The sequence below is a fragment of the Magallana gigas genome, chromosome 5 (genome assembly GCF_963853765.1).
Source record: "Magallana gigas chromosome 5, xbMagGiga1.1, whole genome shotgun sequence".
Classification (NCBI taxonomy): Eukaryota; Metazoa; Mollusca; class Bivalvia; order Ostreida; family Ostreidae; genus Magallana; species Magallana gigas.
In genome coordinates this window covers 46,741,430-46,749,011 of record NC_088857.1, presented here as the reverse complement: position 1 = coordinate 46,749,011, position 7,582 = coordinate 46,741,430, and the positions used below count along the sequence as shown (strand labels likewise).

General features: G+C 32.1%; 1 long non-coding RNA gene across 1 annotated transcript; it reads right to left on the bottom strand.

Annotated features, from left to right (window-relative positions):
* Positions 1–5,700: 5,700 nt before the first annotated feature.
* On the bottom strand, positions 5,701–6,750 carry LOC136275497 (uncharacterized). The gene is made up of 3 exons (XR_010714079.1): positions 6,529–6,750; positions 6,221–6,346; positions 5,701–5,798 (listed from the first exon to the last, which is right to left on the bottom strand). It is a non-coding gene; the product is annotated as an uncharacterized lncRNA (long non-coding RNA).
* Positions 6,751–7,582: the final 832 nt, after the last annotated feature.

The following is a 7,582-nucleotide window of genomic DNA, read 5'->3' as shown; positions in this document are numbered from 1 at the left end:
TAATCATGCATTTAGTTTTTAACAAATATATATGGGAGTAGAGGAGAAGATTTTCTAAGATTTAATACATTTTTACTATATGGCCATATTGGCCCCACCCTAGAGCCTGAACCCCTGACCAAGGGGCCATGAATTTCACAATTTAGGTTGAGGGCCTTATGGACATCATAATCATGCATTTAGTTTTTAACAAATATATATGGGAGTAGAGGAGAAGATTTTCTAAGATTTAATACATTTTTACTATTTGGCCATATTGGCCCCACCCTAGATCCTGAACCCCTGATCCAGGGGTCATGAATTTCACAATTTAGGTAGAGGGCTTCATGGACATCATAATCATGCATTTAGTTTTTAAAAAACATATATGGTAGTAAAGAGGAAGATTTTCTAAGATTTGATACATTTTTACTATATGGCCATATTGGCCCCACCCTAGAGCCAGAACCCATGACCCTGGGGCCATACATTTCACAATTTTGGTAGAGGGCTTCATGAACATCATAACCATGCAACCAGTTTTTTCCTCACATGCGTGGGAGTAGAGAAGAAGATTTTTGAAAATTTGGCTTTTTTGCATATTTGGCCCCGCCTGTTGCACCCCAGGGGTGGTAGAGCCATGAATTTCACAATTTAGATTCTCCTAACCATAGAGATGCTTCACACCAAAAATGGTAACAATTGGCCTTGTAGTTTTCAAGAAGAAGTTAAAAATGTAAAATTGTTAACGCACGACGCACAGACGCACGACGACGGACGAAGACCAATTGCAATAGGTCACCTGAGTGACTCAGGTGACCTAAAAAAAGATATTTTAAAAAATTTAAAAATTGACTATAGTGCTACAGATTTGCTGATAACTCTGCATTTGGATAGTGTAGATTCTAATGTCTACAAATTGTGACTCCTGACAACACCGGGGTCGCAAAGGGGTTTAAATTTCAACATAGAAATAGATAGGAAAAATGTTTAAAAATCTTTTACTGAAGAAATACAGTGCTACACTTTTAGTTACACAGTCAGTTTGGGACATCAAACGGATTCATCCAGTGTGTGAAATGTGAAATGAAAACCCTTACAGGGCGAGGCAAAGCCGATTCAGAATACGGATTTCCAATTTCACTCATTTGATGACTATGTATTATGTTCAAACTGACTGTGTGACGAGTTTATCCTTTTGAATACCTTCACAAAAAGTTCAATAACATGTTGTAAACATGACAAGTATTTGGTCCCTATTTTGACAAGATTTTTATAGGTTATACTGTACTTGTAATCACAATACGTAAACATTATACGTAAAATATCAACAAATATCAACAACAAAATCAAACATAAACGTTGTCAATGTTTTAGAACCGACGAGTGCTTTGGAATAGCAAACTGCCATGTTAACAGTGAAAGAACCCCAGGGTTTCTACCAGAGACGGTCAAGTTCTGGGTGAAGTTTACTTGAATTAAACCCAAAACTCTAAACAGGACAACATTATGAAACTGGAAAATTGATATTAAACTATTTCACTGTAGACTTACTATAATGCCTTTTAATTTATGTTGAAAAATCGTATGCATGTCCCTGGTGTTTCGTGCATTATTGGTGTAATATTTTCCTTTTCAATGATTGTTATTTCACCAAGGCCCTTTGTCACATTTCTCAAACCTGTCCTGCGGTCCTTTTTAATACTAAATGTGTCATGTTACAGATATATTCACAGCTCCTTCTGAAACAAAGAAACAAATTATTACTAGTCGTATAATTCTAAATGAATCTGATTTATATTATGATTTATATACATGTACTATATATGCCTTATTGTATAAAATTACACTTGCTGGAAAAATCGCAGCTAGATATCAAAGTGCACTTTGTTAAACAGGCCATTCTATGTCGTTGGACTCAGGTTAATTGACGTATACAACTTCTCTAAATTTGCTTCCGCCATTACGAGATAGTGTGTAATGGTCAGGCGCCTGTGCATATCTGTATATGTATTATTTTCAATAAAAGTGAGAGAAACATGTAACATACAACTTGCAAAACGGTTTTTTATAAAGCACATAGCAGTTTCATCAAACTTACTATCTTCATATTTCAGTCCCTTTGTCCACAGCATATTTGATATCGATATGAACAACATGTATGGTCTCAGTTGAAGTTTATCATTTTGCATATTGAAGGTTGCGTAAAAGGTACGACAATTTTGGAAAGCTTTTTGTGACATATTAGACCCTTTTAGCTGTTATATAGACTTATTTACGATATGCCTGAATACTTCCATAAAAGGGACACATTTACAACTGATAAATTATTACATTTATATATTCACAGAGATCCAACGTAAGTTTTAACTGTCAACTTATCTATAGAATAGAAGTTCAATTTCCGTTTAATTATATTTTTAATTTTTTAAGAAGAGTGTTTATTTCGAAATGTTACATAAATAATTATTGTAATGATTATTATATACTTGCATACATCAAGTATTATTCCCTCCATTTCGTACGAAAATGATTGTAATTCACAGCTCTATAGAAACTGAGAGAAACGATATCAACATGATCCAATTCTTATTGTTTGGTCTAAACCTACACAACCTAACAAAAATCACGGACTGAACGAAATAATCATGATGATGTCAGACTCAATTTCCCATATAAGTCGATTTGGTATTTACATGTAATCAAACGTACACTTACAATGATTTTGATTCTTTTACTTTAAACGATCAATTAAATAATTTGTAAAAAGAAAGGTGTAAATACCAACAATATAATGGTTTAGTTTTTTTATATTTCACGTGGCTTATGAATGATCAAAACATTAATGGCCCGCTACAGCATGCATATGAAGGTTTAAGATCTTATTACAATTTAAATTGTATTTGGGGTCTTGGGTATGGTTGCATGGTGGAGTAAATCCTATTCATAACCATACCTGGTTAATTTGATTATTGAAGTATAAGATAGACGAGTCTCTGATACATAGCTTGACCTATCCAGATGCTGGGACAGGTGTAAATGTTTTGTGAAAGGTTAAAGCATATTTGAATATAGAAAATATTGTCCTGACCAACTTTCGTGGTTTATGAAAAGAAAATTGATTTGAAACCGGAAGGTTGGCTTCAAATACAGGGCCTGATCTTCATTATGAAGAATGTTTAGAAAACCTGGTCCTACTTTACTGAATCTTGCTTGATGAATGTAATAATCATTGTTGATTTATGAGATATCATATGATTTCTTATCTTATGACATCTTTGAACAGAATCATATTGTGTATTTTATGCCTCCTGTCAGTTTCAGGCACGTAGCATCGGGGGGGGGGGGGGGGGGGCAGGGTAATTGAATTATCATGGAGTTGCCCCGCCCCCCCCCCCCCCCCCCACTTTTTTGGGAGTATGAAAAAAAATGATATGAAAATAAGGAAATGAGGAGTGAAATTGAAGTTATATACTACGCCAATTAAAATTATTAATTTTCCCAAAAACACTTCATTATTGACGGTAATTTTAAAGTTAAAGTTTAAGATAAACTTTTGAACAAATTGCTTGATCATTTTTCAAAGAAATTCTACATGAGAATCACAAAAACGCTTTTTTAAATGACGCGTGATAAAGAATGTACAAGAAAAAATTTAATGAGATTTCTTTTTCTAAACATTTCGAGTCTTCTCGGTAAGGTCAAATGTCTCTCATTTCTTGAAAAGAACATAAACCTTTGTTGACTTTTTATTGTGCATCAACTTGTTGATTAAAGAAACAATCAAATCAATTGATTAATTTGAAAAAACAACAACAAACAAACGCTTGCTTTTCCGGTGATTATTTTTAGGGACTAGTCAACACTTAAACTCAACACTCACAGCTACTTATAGCAAAGCACGTCAGTATATTCAACAGTCGGCATAATAATAACAATAGTGTTGTGTTGTGCATGTACTATGCCTAAATAGTAGTCAGGGTTTAATACATAGTGCACTCGCCTCCGGCTCGTGCACTATGTATCAAACCCCTACTTTGTACATGCACAACACAACACTATTATATAAATATGATATGATATCAAAAGATAAATACATAGAGAATAATACATACCCTTTTCCATAGCATAGCCTGTATCAGCTCAAGACTCTAATATCAGCCCGACGGCCGAAGGTCCGAGGAATGATATTGGTCGAGGGATGATACAGGCTGTGATTTGGAAAAAAGGTATTCATTATTATACATTGTATCTATTGCATACTAAGTAATAAATTTTGTAAAAAGGCATCAACTTGAACAAATGATTTTAAATATTATTTGAAAGTAGTATGTACATGGATTAAATAAAAATATGGGATATTATTGTTTAACCAAACATGTAGCTTCAGAATTTTCTCGTGTTTTAAAATTTACACATGTAGCTTAGGGAGGTTGACTCCTGAAATAATAGTAATGTCAATATTCTGTAAACCACTTGGATATAAAGATGGAGACCTATAATGTTCATTTATTTTATTTGTGACCCATGTCACATGCCATTTTTTTGGAAATATAGGACCCCAAACAAAAATGATAATTTTCATGAAATTTTTGCTACAATTTGACATAGAATTTGATAATTTGAAGAAATCAAACAAATATTTTGCATACAAATAAACATACATTTAATGTCTCGTTTAAAGTAAAACAAATAGGGGTCATATCTTAAACATTTGAGATATACATGTAGCATGAAATAAGCTAATTTTAGGCCAAAATTGGAGTTAATTTATTCTTAACTTACAATGTATCTAAAATATAAGCTTAATATGCCAAAATATATCGATAGATATATCAAAATATTGTTCAAATATGTTTTTATATCATCATGAATATATCGTAATACACAAACTATCTAGAAGTTTGGTCTGCGCTGAAAATTAGGAAGCTAAAGTAACAGTACTCTAAAACTAGTGAGTAATGAAAATTGTTCATTTCCTTCTTGAAAACCTTCCGTCACAAAATATAGTCCCTTACTAAACTCTGTAAAAATGTATTTTTTTAAAAACAATTTTATTCAATATAGTTGTTTTGGCATTGTAATCTATAAATATAATACTAGAATTAATATGTGATGCAGAATTTTCAGACTAGAGGTGACCCAAAATGGCTTCCCAAAACCTAAGGAGCGAACCTCTTCAACTTTACTTTTATAGTAGGCGAGGCTAAAATACTTCCCTATTAAAAAAAATTTAAGCATTTAAGTATGACTGTATATAATAGATGACTGGATAATTATTTCACTCATGGCTGTTTAAAAGTTCAAATCTCAAGACAAATGCATCAAAATATGGAATTGATTTACACGAAGCTGTCACTGCATAGTTATCAAAGTAGTGTTAGAGCGTTGGAATCTTTGAAAATCTTAAAAGGCTTTCACGTTTTTGTTGGAAACACATGTATATGGTCCACGTATTGCAGTCCTTTTTTAAGGTGGATCTCTACACCAAATAAGTGTAGGTGATTTTTGTTGCATGCATTTTTTACCAATACTAGGCACAGTATTCAACAATAATATACCTCAAAATACAATACACTATTTTCTAGAGAATTTTTAAAATATCAGTCTGGTTCCAGATAACCCCTTATTTATCAAATTTTTAAACATTCCTGTTTTAAAATTCTTATGAAAGTGAAATGTTATTATTGTTTAGAAATGAAAAACAAAAAAATCATGCATGAAGTTTGTATGATTTTTATTGGAATCCACATAAATATGAAACTAAGATATAAAAAAATTCTTTATAGGCAAACTGCTGGGCAAAATCCCACAAAAACCTGAAAATATAAACAATATTCGTTGGTGAATGGGATGAAGAAAAGAAATTGAATGAAATTGAAAAATTAAAGGAAATACTTAATTATTGCAAAAATCTTGGTATGAAAGATCCTGTTTAAGAGTTGTCTTTCTTTATTTTACATGGTCTCAAATATCTTAGGATCATTTTTTTAATTAATAAAAATCACGAAGAAAAATTAAAAAAGGAACAAGTTTATGCTAAATATGTAGATATTAGATAAGTAGTGCTTATGATAATGTTTGAAGCTGAAAAATCATATTATTGATGAAGGCATTTATATATATATATTCAACTCTTCAGAACAAAATATTAGTAGTTAATTATATTATAAATTGCCTTTTACTTTTTTTATATACAATAGCAATTATAAACAACAACTATACGCATATTAATACATACATTAGATGTCCATAGTGATACACATGCATGTGTGGAAATGAAAAACATGCTCCTTTTCAGAATTCTGTCTTTCCCTCATTTGGCTTGCAAATCCGGGCTTCCACTGCTATTGCTACCTAGTTGTATCTATTTTAATCAAAATACATTAGTTTAATGTCAAAGTTTTAGTGAAAGTCTTTTACTGCAAATGTGTTTTTTAATTTGGGAAGTTACTTAGTTAGGATCAATTCAAGAGATCGTACTACGGTACTTTCGTTTTATATTCATCGTACATATATAGTTTAAATGAAAATTTGACATCTGCTTACCTATATCGATAATCCGCCACATATGTATGATCGTCTGTTGCAGATGACATGACAAAAATGTGTTGCCAATAGCAGCAGAGCAGGGAAACGGTATATTATTTAGATTCCACGTTTTCCGTACAAAACAGCTGATAATCAATGTTAGTTAAAAGCTTTAAACAGGAAGAAAATTGACATATTTTCTAAGCGTTTTGGTGATTTCATTCCTATCTCACCTCCTTATTTAGAAGAGTTCAATTAAACGGTGTATAGCTATTTTGTACCACGACATAATGTTATCAATCCGGAACACAATGGCGTTTCGAACGGAAGTCAGACATGTTTTGACGATGTAGCCTTCCACCTTAAAGGACAGCAACTTGTTTCATCAAATATATACTTATATCGTTAACAATATTGTAACATTTAACAATACAACAATGTATCACATCACATTTACAATAGTCTTTTGTATAAAATGATATATGAATAAATCATATATTATATTGTATGATATATAAGATATAATATAATATTGTGATTTGACATATGAGATTGTATCATGGCCATATAATACAATACTATAATATCCATGTAGATCATTAACTTTGTTCTTGGTTTAAAATGTTTGCGTTGGTCTCATGAAGATGATTGCCTCGTCTCGACGTGCTCTGTAATCTTTGATTAACTATTTTTGGGAGTTGATTTTAATCAACTCTCCTATGCAGTTACTCTGGCAAACCGAAAGTAAAACAGTGTTTGGACCTAAGCACAAATCATCACCGCTGACAAGACTAAGTTCTTCAAAATAATAGAAAAAAATCGATGTAATGTATGCTGAAGCATTGTTTTTCAAGGAAACTTATCTATAACACTTTGAAAATAGTCAAATTGTATATACTACGAACAATTTAGATATTTTTGTAGTCTCATGTGTTCCTACGCCAGAGTTAATATAGTCTCGTTCAACCAGACGCTCTGCTGTCTCCGTAAATCTGCAACAAGCAGGGGGGGGGGGAGGCTGGCGTACTAAATAACTTCAATTTCACTCCTCATTTACTTATTTTCATATCAA